We start from the raw sequence: 16,507 nt of genomic DNA, 5'->3' as shown, positions 1-16,507 counted from the left end.
TATATCAGGTCCTATCACAACTGCATTAAGTTTTTCAGCATAAATCTTCAGTCTTCTCCCGTTGGTATTTTCCACTCTACTATTCCATTCCTGCGATTTGCAGTTAAGATCACCAATTATGATTTTAGGGTGTCTTCCTTCTAGTAGCATTTTCAGATCCTCTTCCAGCATGTTCTTATCCGGTGATTTATAAGCTGAAATAATCTTCACTTGTCCTCGATTGGTATTCACAATAATCGATATTGCTTATACTTCTTGACCATTGAATATTTGGTCGAAATGGTGATCCATATTATTATCAACTCTCAGAGAACTTGAGGAAACTTCCGTTGGACGAAAATATCTAGAGTCATGCAGAAGGCGGTACTGCTGGGAACGGCGAGAACTGTACGCGAGTACATGGGGAATGCAGAGGAACACCGTCTGCTCCGACAGGAAGGGCGGGTGGATCAGGAATCCAACCGACAGCAAGTAGCCGAGGAGCGGCCCGAACCCGACCACCCACACGAGCCCGAAAACCTGGAAAGGGCTCCAACAGAGCTTAATCCTTTTGATACCTATCTGAGATATCTGAGATAAGTGAATGTTCCTCTGGAGAGGAGTGTGGGAGCCGCAAGTCTAAAGTCATAAAAATAATAAATCTTTATTTCACCCAACAGGAAAATCCCAATTATAGGGTAAAGTATTACAGATTACGTGTTACAGTTCGACCAATCACATTATAGAAATATAAGTATAAGGATAAAGGAAAAAAAGACCCGAAGCCGAAACCATTTATCCCTAGATCGGTTAATTTCTTCTTGCACATTGTCGTGCTAGGGTGTTCATGTTCGTCCATTTCGGATATCTCTTCTTAGTAGGTATAGTTTTAATAAGTTTCCGTACTCATTTTAATCTCTCCTCAATTGATCTCGCGGTCTCCTTTTGTAAATTCTCATTCTTCCTCTGTCTTCCTCCGTATCGTAGTCCACAAGTCTCCTGAGTTCTTCGTTTGGATGTTCCTTCGCTGTTTCGAATAACTTTTCAGCTTTCCTCTTCATAAATTCGGTGATGGTTTTCCACTTCGAATCTCGATATATCTGTTTGTTCCTGACAAACCAAGGCGCATCTATGGCACATCGTAGTAGCTTGTTTTCTGTTGCCTGAATTCTTTGTATATGGCTCTTTGCCGCGAATCCCCAAGCACCTGATCCATAGGTCAGTTGTGGTCTAGCAACGGCTTTGATTAGTTTCAATTTTGTCTCATTTGACATGTGGCTCTTTCTACCTATCAGCGGGTAGAGCATTTTAATCACTGCCTTGGTTTTGTCAACGGCTTGTTTGATATGGGTTCTCAAAGTTAGACCTTTGTCTAGGGTGATATCTAAATATTTCGCTTCGATTTTCCACTCGATTTCTTCTCCATGTACCTCTAGATTTGTTGTAGTCCTCAGTTTCCTCTTCTGCAGTAATATCCCTTGGCCCTATTGTCCGTTGAGCCTTATTTTCCATTTAATGATAATACAACAGTCATTTATTTCATCTATAGCTTCTTGTAATTTTCCTTCTATGATTTCTGGCTTGCGATGTCGCATTGCGATTCCAGTGTCGTTGGTATATAGTGTCAGCATAGTCCTTGAAAATTTTGGTATATCGTGAATATATATGTTATACAGTATCGGCCCAAGTAGTGACCCTTGAGGCACCCCTGCTTCCATATATCTGGTTGTGGAGTTTTCTCCTTCCACTTTCACGTAGAATCTTCTGTTCCTCGAATAATTCCTAATCAACTTGCACAGTTTGATTGAATATCCAGCATATCTCATTTTGTAAATCAATCCTTCATGCCATACTCTGTCGAATGCTCTGGCGACATCTAGTAGTACAAGACCTGTTGCTTGTTTATTTTGGAATCCTTCTGTTATTTTCATTGAACCTTTTAATTTTTCACTGCACCCGGTATAAATTTCATAAAGTGCTCGTGACCGGATAGGATTTCCCGAATGTATGTTCGCTTATAGAATCACTCATATTTCATACCTACACATATCTCCCTTGTACATATAATTAGTTTCCGAAGGTGTGAATAAAATTTTACATAATTCGATTTTGACTTCTTCGTTGTCGCTACCACCCTAGATAACAGCGAGCTCTGTCTCCGGCTAGCAGCTACTCTGGTAGGTTTGCTATTCTTCCTATTGAAAAGAATAGCTGGCGCTCGAGATTAGGTTTCTCCGAGTAACCACGTTACAAAAATGGAAAATGGAAACTAATTATATGTACAAGGGAGATATGTGTAGGTATGAAATATGAGTGATTCTATAAGCGAACATACATTCGGGAAATCCTATCCGGTCACGAGCACTTTATGAAATTTATACCGGGTGCAGTGAAAAATTAAAAGGTTCAATAAAAATGCGCCAACCAGAACTGACGGAACGAATGCTAAGGACTGGCTATACGGTATCGGTATGTAGTTGTATTTCTCCGGAAATGAAACACAACAAGGGCGGATCTGTTCGAGACTTTTATTCGCTACCCCAAGGGCTATAACGCACCATGACTGATAGCGAAGAAAAGGTCTATTTTTTTTAGCGCAACTACGGGATTTCACTGACTACGAGCGGTATCTTTTATTCTCTCCCCCAAGGTGATCTCTTCTGAATCCGAATTGCTCTGCAGGAATGAGATTCAGATTTTCAGTTTCTTCTGTAAGCCTCCTGGCGATTACTCTTTCTACTACTTTTCCTAGGGCGGACAATAAACTTATCGGCCTGTAGTTTTGGGGGAATTTTTTATCTTCGCCTGGTTTGTTGAACACTATGACTTCTGCAGTTTTCCACTTTTTCGGATAGTCTCTTGCTCCTTCTTCTGTACCGGTTTAGGTACTTCTTTTTTCTTGTCGTCTACTTTGGAGAGGGTGGGCTTCTCTTTCTCCTGGACTTTTTGAGGAATCGTGCTCTGCTGAGCCGATTTCTGACCTGTTTTCCTCTTCCTTGTCACTAATTTGAATTCGCTACATCCTTTGTAGCTTGCTGGATAGCCTTCTTCAACGCACAGAACACATGTGGCATTTCTCTCCTCACCTTTTCTGGTAAGTTCGCAATCTTTTGTGCAATGATTGCCCAAACATTTAACGCATCTGTATAGAAAAGAGCACTTGTTTTGGGCATGTCCATACCTCTGGCATCTGAAGTATTGGCTTGGATTTTCTGCCCTTCTTTTTGATTCCACTACAATGCAGAGACTGTAGAGGCGTCTTATTTCGAAAATCTCTTTTCTCTGAGTTTTGACCAGGTATAAGGGTATAAACTTTTTGGTTTTATTGGATGTCATTCTGGACACCTCGGCGTCATGGATTCCTTGGACTTTTAGATCTTTTTTGATTATATCTAGGTCAGCATCTATTGGGAGATCTCTTATGACTTCGTAAATCTTTTTCTCTTCCTCCATCTGGTAGGTGTAGTACTCCTTACCAATCTGGTCAAAATATTTCGTAATGTTCCTGTAGTCGTCCACAGTCGAGGCTACGATCCTAATTCCGTCTTTTACGACGGTTGCTCTGTTGTAGCTGAATTTCTTCATGTAGAGAGCTTTTGATATCTCTACCCAATCGGCTGTACCCATCGTCGTGATGGGTGGAATTTTATCTTTTTTAGGCAACTCCGTAGCTTTATTTGCGGTATCTTCGTTGAAGATGAACTTTCATCGCGCGCGTTTTGTGGGCGGCGCGTTCTTGGATTTTGCAACTTGAGTTGCTAAATTTTTCTGCATTTCCGGTTCTGAAGCCACTTCCTGTTTGGATGTATTTTTGGGGACTGCTACCGGCTTTGCAATTTCTGCAAATGTGGTGGATTTCTGTGCCGTAATCTGTTTTGCAATTTTAGCAAAACTAGGGGATTGAGGGGCTTTGTTTTTATTAACTTCCTCTCTCAACAGGCGTATTTCCCCGACCAACTGAGCCACGGTTTCAGTTAGTTTATTTATTTGAGCCTTCAACTGCCCATTCTCTTCTTTGAGCCTTACAAGCTCCTCTGCTCCTCCATCGCTGAAGTCTTCGGTGTCCGTAGCTTCCATGTAGGAGCTCTCATTGTCTGAGACCTCCGACATGGCTTTTTGTCTGTATTAAACTATATGCGGTATTTCAGTGATATCCGTGGAACTAACGATATTAATAATCTGGACTCAAGACACTGAATATGCTGAATTTGAGCGAATTTCCGTTCTATAACACATACACTTATAGAACTTACAAAAAAAACCTCGGAAGTTTCATAGACGGAATCAAAAATTCCGTAGCTTCGCTAGTGTGCACTTTCACTTCGACTTTCTCTCCACTTTCACTTTTATAGCACTCTGAAATGCGTCCGAACTTTTTTTTTGCTGTAGCAGGGGGAAAATCTGCAAAACAGACGAACACACCCTCTCCTGAGGGGCAACAGTGTGGGGATTCTCACTCTCTGAGCTCGAGACCCACTTAAAACCCTTAACTGCTTCTTCATAGGTTCCGGACATTTTGCCTATTAACCAGTTGACTCTTATGGTTTCTGGACTCTCACACGATCATAGTCGTGTTGATAGTTGTATGCTGCCTATAGCTTTTATAGGTTAAGCTCTTCTTTGATTACTTCAAATCCTTAACTGATCTCTCGGTCTTCGGTGGTAGGTTTTTGACCTTCTAGCTTCTTCTCTTGGATCATAGTCAACTAATCTTCGTAGTTCCTCATTTGGATGTTGTTTGGCTTTGTCGAATATCCTTTCCGCCTTTCTCTTCATAAATTCTGTAACTGGTTCCCATTCCAAGTCCTTGTAGATTTGTTTGTTCCTAACAAACCAGGGTACGTCCATCGCCATTCAAAGGAGTTTATTCTCGGTGGCCTGTATTTTCTTGATGTGGGTCTTGGCTGCGAAGCCCCATGCCGCCGATCCATATGTGAGTTGTGGTCGCGCAATAGTTTTAATCATCGTCAACTTGATGTTCTTATTCATATGACTTCTTTTGCCTATGAGTGGATAAAGTTTACTCATTGCGGCTTTTGTTTTATCAACTGCACATTTGATGTGGTTTTTCCATGTAAGTCCTCTGTCAAGCGTCACTCCTAGGTATGTTGCTTCATTTTTCCATTCAACCTTTTCTCCATGAACTTCAAGGTTTTCTTCCATCCTCAATCTTCTCTTTTGCAGTAATATTGCTTGAGTCTTTCTTCCATTGATTTAGATTTTCCATTGGATGTACCATTTGAGTAATTCATCTATGGCTTCCTGCAGTCTCCGGTGTATGATCTCTGGGCGTCGATGTCTGAACGCTATTCCTGTCATCTGCGTACAAGGTGAGCATATTTCTGGCATTCTTCGGGATATCGTAGACGTATATTACGTAAAGCAGATGTCCAAGTACCGATCCTTGAGGTACTCCCGCTTCCAATTGTCTGGTTTGAGAGGTTGCTCCATCTATCTTCACATAAAAGTTTCCATTCCTCAGATAGTTCCTTATAATCTTGCATAGCTTGGTCGAATATCCTGCTTTTTTCATCTTGTAGATTAGGCCTTCGTGCCATACTCTATCAAAAGCTCTCTCGATATCCATCAGAACTAATCCTGTGGCCTGTTTGGTCTGCATTCCTTCGGTGACGTATTCTATGAGCCGTAGTAATTGGAGTTTAGTCGAATGTTCTCGTCGAAATCCAAATTGTTCGGGTGGAATTATCTTCAACATTTCTGTTTCCTCATTGAGCCTTTTAGCGATAACCCTCTCGACGATTTTTCCTAGTGCTGATAGTAGGCTGATTGGTCTATAATTTTGAGGAAATTTCCAATCCTTTCCAGGCTTGTTGAAAACTATCATTTCTGCAGTTTTCCATCTCTTTGGGTAGTATTCGGTTCTCATCACTCCGTTTGTTATATTCGTCAAGGCTGCTATTCCTTTTCTAGGCAATTTCTTCAACATATAATTCGTTATCCAATCTTCTCCCGGCGCTTTCCTGTTTTTCAATTTCATTATGATCTCTTTGATTTCTGTTGGTGAAGCCGGTTTTGGAATGATTTCGGTTTCCGGTGGTTCCATCATCAGTTCTTCGTTTGCCTCCACTTCTTCTTCTAGATCTTCATTGTCATCATCATTTCTGTAATTTATTCTGGCTTCTCTCTCAATTGAGTCGGCAAGTGCTTCGGCTTTTTCAAGTCTCGTATATACCATTCCGTTTGCTCCATGCAGTGGAGGTATAACTGTCCATTCTCGTCGTAAGCGTTTTTGCATTTTCCAAGCCGAGTGATCTATTGTATTCAGTTCCCTTAATCTCTGGTGCCATCTGTTATTACGCAGTTCTGTTAAAGCATTTTTCAATATCTGACTATGCTTATTCAGTTTCTTCCTGTCTTCTTCTCTTTTTGTTGTTCTGTAAATCTTTCTGAGTCTTCTGTTCTTTTTTATAAGTTCCTTTATATCCCTTGGCGTATCTCCGTGTGAATGTTTCGGAATTGGTTTCCTTATTCTCTTGGTGCTTTCTTCATAGGCTTCTTTTATTTGATTTTCCAATTTTTCAACTGCTTCATCTAATTCATCCCGGGTGTTTATTTGGGGAATTTCCGTGATTTTCTCCTGAAGTAAATTCTTATATTTCTCCCAGTCTGTGCGATCCTTGGTTTGTGTCTCTTCTTCGTTTCTTGGGCCATGTCCCACTATGAATTCTATGGGATTGTGGTCTGAAGTTCCGTCTTCTATTGTATCAATGCTGATTTCTTCAGTGATGTCTTTCATTACGACAATGTCCAGTACATCGGGTAGTCCATTTACTCTTGGTATGTAGGTCGGTATATCAGGTCCTATCACAACTGCATTAAGTTTTTCAGCATAAATCTTCAGTCTTCTCCCGTTGGTATTTTCCACTCTACTATTCCATTCCTGCGATTTGCAGTTAAGATCACCAATTATGATTTTAGGGTGTCTTCCTTCTAGTAGCATTTTCAGATCCTCTTCCAGCATGTTCTTATCCGGTGATTTATAAGCTGAAATAATCTTCACCTGTCCTCGATTGGTATTCACAATAATCGATATTGCTTCTACTTCTTGACCATTGAATATTTGGTCGAAATGGTGATCCATATTCCTTCTAGCCAGTATAGCAACGCCACCTGTGATGTTAGGTCTATCATTTCTGTAGATATCGTAATTGGGAAATGCTATCCGAACGTTGGGGTTAAGTCTTGTTTCTTGGAGAGCTATGACATCCGGTTTCTTCTCTTCAATCAGTTCTTCGAATTCTGGTCTGCGGGCTCTCAATCCTTCGACGTTCCAAGAGACGATTATGAGATTGTTCTTTATCGTCGTATCAGCCATTAAATATTCTTAATAATTTGCTGCATTTTCTTCTCAATCTCTTTCTCCAGATTCTGCATCATCGTGCTGAGGAGGTTTTTCGTTTACCTATTCGATTCCTCAGTGATTCCAGAAATTCCTTTCCTGGTTTCGGCTTTTTTGACGGTTTTTGCCTTTTCCGTCTTTTTCTGTGGATTCTTCGTCTCTTTGACCACTTTGGTTGCAGTTTCCTGGGGTTTTTTCACTTCCGAAGAGTTTTGGGATGGCTTCGGTGTATTTTGTGTTGTCCTCGAGCTGGTCTGGTTCGATCTTGGCGATCTCTTGGTCTTTTTAGTGACCAATTTCCATTCGCTACATCCTTGTAGCTGGCTGGACGTCCTTGCTCTCCACAGAGTACACAAGAGGCATTTCGCTCCTCGTTCTCCCTGGTAAGCGTACACTCCTTGGAGCTGTGGTTACCGGAGCATTTCACGCACCGGAAAAGTGCACTTACTTTGCGCATGTCCATATCGCTGACAGCGATAACATTGTCCAGGCCCGTTCGTCCTTCTCTTAGGTTCAACAACACAGTTCATGTTGTAGAGCCTTCTCACCTCGAAGATACCCTTATTCTGGGTTTTAACCAGCAATAAGGGCATCGGCCTCTTTGTTATATTTGAGGTCATCCTTATGACATCAGCATCGACGATCCCTTGATCCTTGAGGTCGTCAAGGATCGTCGGGATATCTGCATCCAGCGGTAGATATCTCACTTCCGCGTAGATTTTATTTTCTGCCTCCCATTGAAGAGTGTAAAAATCCCTATTTATTTTATGAAGGTCCGTCATCCTTCTGTGGTCTTCGGCGGTTTGTGGGACGACCCTAATTCCGTCCTTCACAGTTGTCGCTCTGCTATATTTAATGCCGTTTCGCATTAACGCGTTGGAAATTGACTTCCATTCTGACGTACCTCTCAGGGTGACTGGGGGGATTTTTTCTTTCCTCTCCTCCACTGGAGTGGTTTTCTGTTGGGCTGAGGCTGTACCCATCGTCGTGATGGGTGGAGTTTTACCTTTTTTAGGTATCTCCGTTGCTTTTTTTGCGGTCTCTTTGTCTGAAGATGCACTTTCTTTACGCGCGCGTTTTGTGGGCGGCGCGTTCTGGGTTTTTGCAACTTGAGTTGCAAAATTTTTCTTCTTCTCCGGTTCTGGAGCTACTTCCTGTTTGAAGGAATTTTTGGGGACCGCTACCGGCTTTGCAATTTCTGCAAATGTGGGGGATTTCTGTGCCGTAATCTGTTTTGCAATTTCAGCAAAACTAGGGGATTGAGGCGCTTTATTCTTATTAACTTCCTCTCTCAAGAGGCGCATCTCTCCGACCAACAGAGCCACGGTTTCAGTTAATTTATTTATTTGAGCCTTCAATTGTCCATTCTCTTCTTTGAGCCTTACAAGCTCCTCTGCTTCTCTATCGCTGAATTCTTCGGTGTCCGCAGCTTCCATGTAGGAGCTCTCATTGTCTGAGACCTCCGACATGGCTTCTTGTCCGTATTGAACTATATGAGGTATTTCTGTGTAATAATGAATATTGGAAATACTCACTAATATGTTACTATTAAGCCATGTGGCTAAGTTATACATTTTCTATACTATCAGAAAAATAAATCGACTCACCAGTGATATCCGTGGAACCAGTGATCTTGGGGATGATCTGGACTCAGACACTGAATACACTGAAGTTGAACGAATTGCCGCACTAAAACACATACACTTACAGAACTTACAGAAACTTCGGAAGTTTCATAGACGGAATCAAAAATTCCATAGCTTCGCTAGTGTACACTTTCACTTCGACTTTCTCTTCCACTTTTTCTTTTAGAACACGTCCGCTATTATCGAGTTCTCACAAAACAATGCGTCTGAACTCACTCGTAACTGGTGTATTTGTATGAGCCGTAGGCAATTGAAACACAATTGAAGATCTCGTCACCAATCTTGGAACATTGAACGTTATTTTATATAGTAAATAGGTGGAGTCTATTCTATCATTTAAGAGTCTCTGAGCAAATCTGGCAGATGTTTGGTCATCTTCAACAACAATGGCGCCACGCTCAACTCACAGTGGAGAAAACGTTTGTAATAAATGTGCCAAAGAAGTGAAAATTTTCGTAACTTGTGCCAAGTGTTATAAGACATACCATCCTAGTTGTGTGTTAAAAATTTGTGGATTATACGTAGGAGGTTGCGGAGAAATAATTTGTTGTGACAACATAACCTCTAAACGTTCTGGAGAATGCTTGTGCGAAGAGAAGGATGTCGAAATACAAAAACTGAAAAGTCGTATTTCAGAATTAAACGAATTCTGTTTTGAAGAATCAATCAGTAGACAACAAACATCGATGCAGGCTGAAAACTGCTGCACTGATGATGGGTCTGCCACTATACCAGAACCAGAGGGATCATTGAATGTGAGTGGAGAGGACGCAGTTATGGAGGTGAAATATCTTAATATAATTATAGAAGAAAAAACGAAGCTAGTCGAAGAATTGCAGGATAAAATAAAAGTTATGAAAAAGTATACATCACTACTCGAAAAAATCGATGTAGAACACGAGGCGCTATCTTCTAGACCAATATCGCCGGAATGGAATAGAAAACTTTGTCAACAATCTGACATTGATAAGACTGTTCCTACTATCATCGTAGAGAAATCTGCAATACCAACCTCAATAGATAATAAATCTGAATCCAGAGAGAAAACTGCAGATAAAACAGAAATCGACACGAGTATGGAGATTATAGAAAGGAGAAGAAGGAAAAAAGATAACTCCTATAAAACAGAATCAAAATACAAAAGAACTAAAAAGGAAAATCTATCTGCGAAAAGGAAGGAAGCTGGCGTGACTGGAACCGGAGACAATTTGGCCCAATTTTCGGGAGCCCCAAGACTCGCATGGATTTATGTGGGACGAGTAAGCAAGAATGTGGAGGAGAATCAAATTGAGAGCAATCTCAAAAATCATTTTCCTGATGAAAATTTTATAGTCGAGAAACTCCCCAAACGAGATGAATCTAGAAGCTCATCATTTAGGATTGGTGCTAACTTGGCTCTTGTGGAGAAACTTTATAGGTCGGAGATCTGGCCTCTGGGAGTGGTTGTGAGGAGATTCAGGTTTTTTCGTGGAGGGAGAGAATCAGAAGCACAGAAACGTCAAGGAGAGACCACAAAAATCTGAAAAAAGGACGCTTAAAAAAAAAGCTAAAGACGCAATACTGAATGCCAATCTCCAAAGTCTGAGAAATAAACTCGAAACAGCGGATTTCGTACTGAACACAGAAAATTATAAAATAGCGTGTATAACTGAACATTGGATGACTGACGACGAATTGAAATGTGTTAATATTCCGAACTATAGGGTAGCGACTTTCTTCGCCCGCGAAAGATTCGAACATGGTGGCAGCCTGATACTGATCAGGGATAATTACGAGTGTGATCCAGTTGTAGCAGTAAACAAAATGTCTGTTGAGAAACATATTGAAATGTGTGCTGTCTTCGAGAGGTCTACTGATACCCACTATTTGTGCGTTTATAGACCCCCAAAGGGCGACTTCAACTTGTTCTTGGAGCGACTGTGCGGGGCTCTGAATTTTATCTTCGACCAACCTCATCATAATGTCGTGGTTGCGGGTGACTTCAATGTTTGTTTCGATGAGGCAAACAACGAGAAAATAAAACTGCAGGAAATGCTGACAACATTCGGTATGCACATTGCACTCAGCGAGCCAACCCGTATAACACTGACGTCGAGTAACTGCATTGACAACATATTTACAAATATAAACCCTGATGTTTATAATGCATCCACGGTGAATCATCACTTATCGGATCATCTGTCGCAAAGATTAGATATCCAGCGGGTGGACATTCCTAAAAAACATGAATGCAGAATTACTCATATCGTGAATGAGAACAATATATCTCTCTTCTGTAAACGGTTGGAAGGCACAGACTGGGGCTTTGTTAGAACGAACTCAGTGACTGCGTCTTACAGAAAATTTCATGAAATAACCACTGACATATTCAAATAATGTTTTCCAATGAAGAGTATTCGAGTTTCTCGAAAACAATTCTGGGATAGTCCTGAGGTTGTCGAATTGAAAAAGAAAGTGGACGCAGCCCACACTATATTTATGGTCAAAAGAAATGATGACTCGAGAATATTGTACATGAGGTTGAAAAAAGAACTTAAGCAACTTATAACCATGACAATAAAAAATAAAAATATACAGTTCGTGAACGAATCCGACAATAAAAACCGCGCTACATGGAAGATCATCAATTCTAGGATAAAGAGCAGAAAAGTGGATAGTAACCTGACGAGATTGTCAGCGGAGGACCTCAACGAATATTTTTCAACAGTAGTTGACAAATTAAGTTTACCGCACAGTCATCCAGAGATCAGCGGAAACTTATTGAAAAACAAAAGGATTAAAGATTCCGGCTCATTCTTTCTGGCGCCGACAACACCTGAGGAAATCATGGGAGCTGTAGCCGATATGAAAATGAAAATGTCGCGGGACATTTATGGTTTCTCGGTAAATTTGCTGAAAAGGTGCATTCACTGCCTGGCTGATCCACTTACAGTCCTCGTGAATCGCTGTTTTGAGGAGGGCTACTTTCCTGACGAGTTGAAGCTGGCAAAAATCATACCGGTACATAAGAAGGGGGACAAAGAAGATCACAACAATTATAGACCAATATCGATACTGCCAGCTATGTCGAAAATTTTTGAATCTCTTTTCAAAACAAGAATTGCTTCGTTCCTTGAGAAGAATAACCTACTAAGCGACAAACAACATGGATTTAGGAGGATGAGGTCGACTACTACCGCGCTAGTCAAAATGATGGAGTTTTTCGTTGAGGCGTTGGATAACTCTGAAGAGGCCGTACTAAGCTGCATGGACCTCAGCAAAGCTTTCGACTGTGTCAGTCATAGCAAACTACTCTCTAAGTTGGAGTATATTGGCGTTAGAGGTACACCATTGAAATTCATAAAAGCATATCTGGAAAATCGAAAACCTAAATGGGAGCGTGTCATCTATGAGAGAAATCACGTCAGGGGTGCCCCAAGGATCAATAATCGGACCAATTTTATTCCTCATTTATATCGACGACCTAGTGGATAACGTGACGACGGATGAAGAGGTGCTTTTTGCTGATGATGTCTCATTCCTAAACAGAGCAAAGGATGAGAAGTTACTCCGTGAAAAGTCAGGAAATTCGATGGAAGGAGCTGTTCAATGGTTCAACAGCAATGACTTGAAAGTGAACACAGACAAAACGCAGGAACTGGTAATATCAACAAAATTTCACAACATCGAAAATATAAATCTGCTGGGAGTAACAGTCGGTGGAAATTTGACATGGACACAACATGTTAATGAGTTGTGTAGCAAGCTGTCGACTGCAATATTCGCCATAAGACAGATTAAGAACTTACTGACTGAAAAGGAAGCGCTTCTCACCTATTTTACGCAATTCCACGGAAAAATGACCTACGGTATAATCCTATGGGGTGGGTCTCCGGATGCTGATAGGGTTTTCATGAAGCAAAAATGTGCATTAAGGGTGATGATTGGAGTTAATAGGATGACCAGCTGCAGGCCGTTTTTTAAGCGATATGGCATACTCACAGCTCCATGCTGTTATATTTTCGAGTGCCTCCTGTACATTCATAGAAATAAGAATACTCTTCTGAAACACTCTGCTATACACGATCACCAAACAAGAGCTAAAGACAAATTCATAATACCCAGACATCGATTGAAGAGGACGCAGAATAACCACATTTTCCACGGAGTGAGAATGTATAATAAACTTCCAGCTCAGGTTACCTCCCTTCGTTGTGAGGCTTTCAAGAGGATGGTCAAGTCCCTTCTTGCCGAGAATGCTTTCTACTCAATGGATGAGTTCATGTCTCATCGGTTCTAGTCTGTCACATTGTATGTCTATGTGTGTTATTTGTCTGATTGTCTTATACATTTATATGTATATCTTGAAATTTGAAACCTTACTTTTTATGTATCAAGTCATACAATTGTTTATCTTTTTTGACATACCCTGTAAGTTTTTTGAGGGAAATAAATTGATTTGATTTGACTGTTCCTAATGCCTCTCAAGCAAAGACGATATTCTCATTTCATTCATGATGATTGATAAATCCGCATCACGCTCAGGAAACCTACCAGTACGCCTGAATGTTATGTTTGAAAAACTTTCTATGTATGCGCTCCATTGGTACAAGATGACAGTTGTAGATGGGAAACCAGATCAAGTTAGCATACTCTAGTTTACTGACCACGTATGTGAAGTACAGGCTTCTGAGAATCGATAGATCTTCAAACTCCGAAGTGGATCTGAGTACAAATCCCAATGTTCTGCTAGCCTTAGCACATATTTCCATGAACTATACAGGAAATAAATTATCAGAAACATTCTCATCTCATAACGGGGCATGCCCCTAATATTTTTGATGATTTTTTGAACAGAATTTGATCCCAGATTTTGGTGTTTTCCATTTTTCTTGAAATCATTTATCTGGCATCTGGCATTTAGAGCCTTTTCCACTCACACTACAGAATTATCGGCAATATTCGCGAAGTCCTTCAATCTCCTGAGATATACGGTTGGACAAATCAATAATTCCTCGACCCCCCAAAGATGTAGTGGTGGTAGTTCTGTTCGTGCTATTGAGCATTAAGTGTGATATTTTTTATATCTCGTGAGATTTGTTTACCTTGTGATAATTTCGAACTTGTGCATCCTCATATCATCGGATTGTGTCAGATTTCTGGGAGTTCACGTGGAGAATAAGTTGAGATAGTTCTTTCATATTGACCACATTTGTAATAAAATCAGTAAATCCTACTTTGCTATCTATTGTCTCACAAATTAATTTTCATCAGATTATCTCCTCACGGTGTATTTTAGCAATGTGTATAGTCCCCTTTACTACAACGTGGTTTTATGGGGTTTATCCCCAGATTCTAGGCGTGTATTTGTGGCACGGAAGAGCACCTCATATTAAACCTGACCTCGAGACACTTTTCGCCCCATATTCAAGGAAAATAAAATGCTAACATTTCCTTCAATTTACATATTAAATTGCTTAATTTATGCGCACCAACATTTGAAAGAACTCAAAACATGTACTGAGTTTTATAGCTATAATACTAGGCATGAGGATACTATATGTATTCCCAAGCATAAAACTAAAAAGTATTAATCGTCACCTACCTACCCAGGCATGAAAATGTATAATCACTTACCCAAACATTATAAAGGAATTGGTGAAAAACAATTTAAAAGGTAAGTGAAATCAATGATGATTGAAAAATGATTTTATAACGTTCAAGAATTTTTGCTGGTTCTATCATTTTAGCTTTTTTTTATACAGTGCTCTTTTTGTTACCATTATCAAGTTTTTTCTTCGATTTTCATTACTCAATTGCATTTGTGTTGTTTCACTTTTTTTCCAGTTTCTATTCCGATACATTGTATGATGTCTCAAAGGAAAAATAAATTATTATTATTATTATTCATATTAATGAGTCGCGAAGTCTGAAAATAATGAGACATTCAGCTGAAGATAGGGCGATGAGTTTGATCGTTACAGCAGAGTCTGTGTCTTGCTACTTATCTCGGATAAAGTTAGCAGTCTAGAGACCCTGAGACAATCTCAGAATTTATGCTGCGTTCGAGAACGTTGATTTTTTTCCACTATCTCGGATAAAGTTAGCAGTCTAGAGACCCTGAGACAATCTCAGAATTCAAGCTGCGTTCGAGAACGTTGATTTTTTTCCACTAAGCAAAAATGATCCTTCAATGGTATTTGCCTTGGAGCGTCTTGGCACCAGCCATAGCATGGGAAAGAAAGATCAGGGAGAAAATTACCTCGGGAAAGCTAGTCAGTTGGTCCGAGTAAAGCGATCTTAATTAATTAATACTCCTTCCAGTCAGTACGGAAAAGTCATAGGGAATATGAGGTATCATTTAGAGACAATCAGTGAGCAAAACAAGTATATATGGACGATCTTTAGGTACCATAGAAGCGCAAATCGTTTGCCACGAAAAGTAGTTCAGGAAATTCGGATGTGTAGTGAAGAAAAAGAATCCGCCGATTGGTTCGAGAAAAGTCTGGTGTTCGTAAAAGTCCTCAGCCAAGCATATTAATAATTTTATAAGATTCAAGCGACGCGCGAAAAGGAAAAATATTTCAATTTTGTATTGTTTTGGATTCAGAGAATAACGTGAATATAACCCCAGAGTCACGAAATCTCCTTCAAATTAATTGATTATTTATCTTGTTGTTTCGTGCTGAGTTACGAAATAGAATTCAACTTAAGATTGTGTACTGTTGATGAAAACAATCGTGATCTTCTATTGTTTCGATCTCCTCGCATGTGTTTTAGGAAATAGAGGACTTTCAATTTTTCGTGTCTTAACATTTCAAAAATAATCACATTTTATCCTGTGGAAAGCCGTTATTCCATTGATTTAGACGAGGGGTGGATTATAACACTGGTGACAGCGGAGGGATTCGAAGCCATGCCTTTCGGACTGGTGCCTAAACTAGTCCTACAAGAGCTGCCACAATCCAGCGCAAGAAAAAACATCAAATGAACGGGTCCGCCGGTACAGGTTATAGGTGGATGTTGTGTAGAATAACACACATAATATGCAAACGGATGGCAAAGTAAAGGCCTACAAGACATTTGGTAGACTTGTACGAAACTACGGAATAGAGACAAGATCTGACATACGAAAGCGATATCATATCAAAAGCAGTAAAAATGGGACAGTTAAGAATGACCATGGAACAAACACTCAGAAACATAGTTAGAAATGATAAAATTACAAGGATATGCGCAGATGATGACGTAGTCGAGGTGGGAAAGCAGAAGATGCCAATGCTATCATCACATGAAAATGGACGAAGGGAAAATAACTAATGCGGCTCTGGAGGGTAAACTGGGGGAACTCAGATCCAAGGGAAGACACCAAAACGGCGGCGACACCTAGCGGTTTACATCTAAAAAAAGTCAAGATCCCTGACTTTGAAGGGAGACAGACAAAAGTTTCCGATAGTTTCTTTTTGGAAAATAGGAAAATATTCTTCTTCAATGTACCAACACACTACTCTTTATAATGAGGACAAGACGAATTAATTTGACT

At 40.2% G+C, this 16,507-nt stretch overlaps 1 protein-coding gene across 1 annotated transcript in view; it reads right to left on the bottom strand.

Moving 5' to 3' along the window:
- LOC123310043 (damage-control phosphatase ARMT1-like) overlaps positions 1-16,507 on the bottom strand; it is a 155,078-nt gene that overhangs the window by 32,466 nt on the left and 106,105 nt on the right. The window lies entirely within an intron of this gene.

This window comes from Coccinella septempunctata, chromosome 1 (assembly GCF_907165205.1).
Source record: "Coccinella septempunctata chromosome 1, icCocSept1.1, whole genome shotgun sequence".
NCBI classification, from domain to species: domain Eukaryota; kingdom Metazoa; phylum Arthropoda; class Insecta; order Coleoptera; family Coccinellidae; genus Coccinella; species Coccinella septempunctata.
Note: the sequence above shows the minus strand (reverse complement) of the source record. Positions and strands in the feature narration are given on the sequence as shown.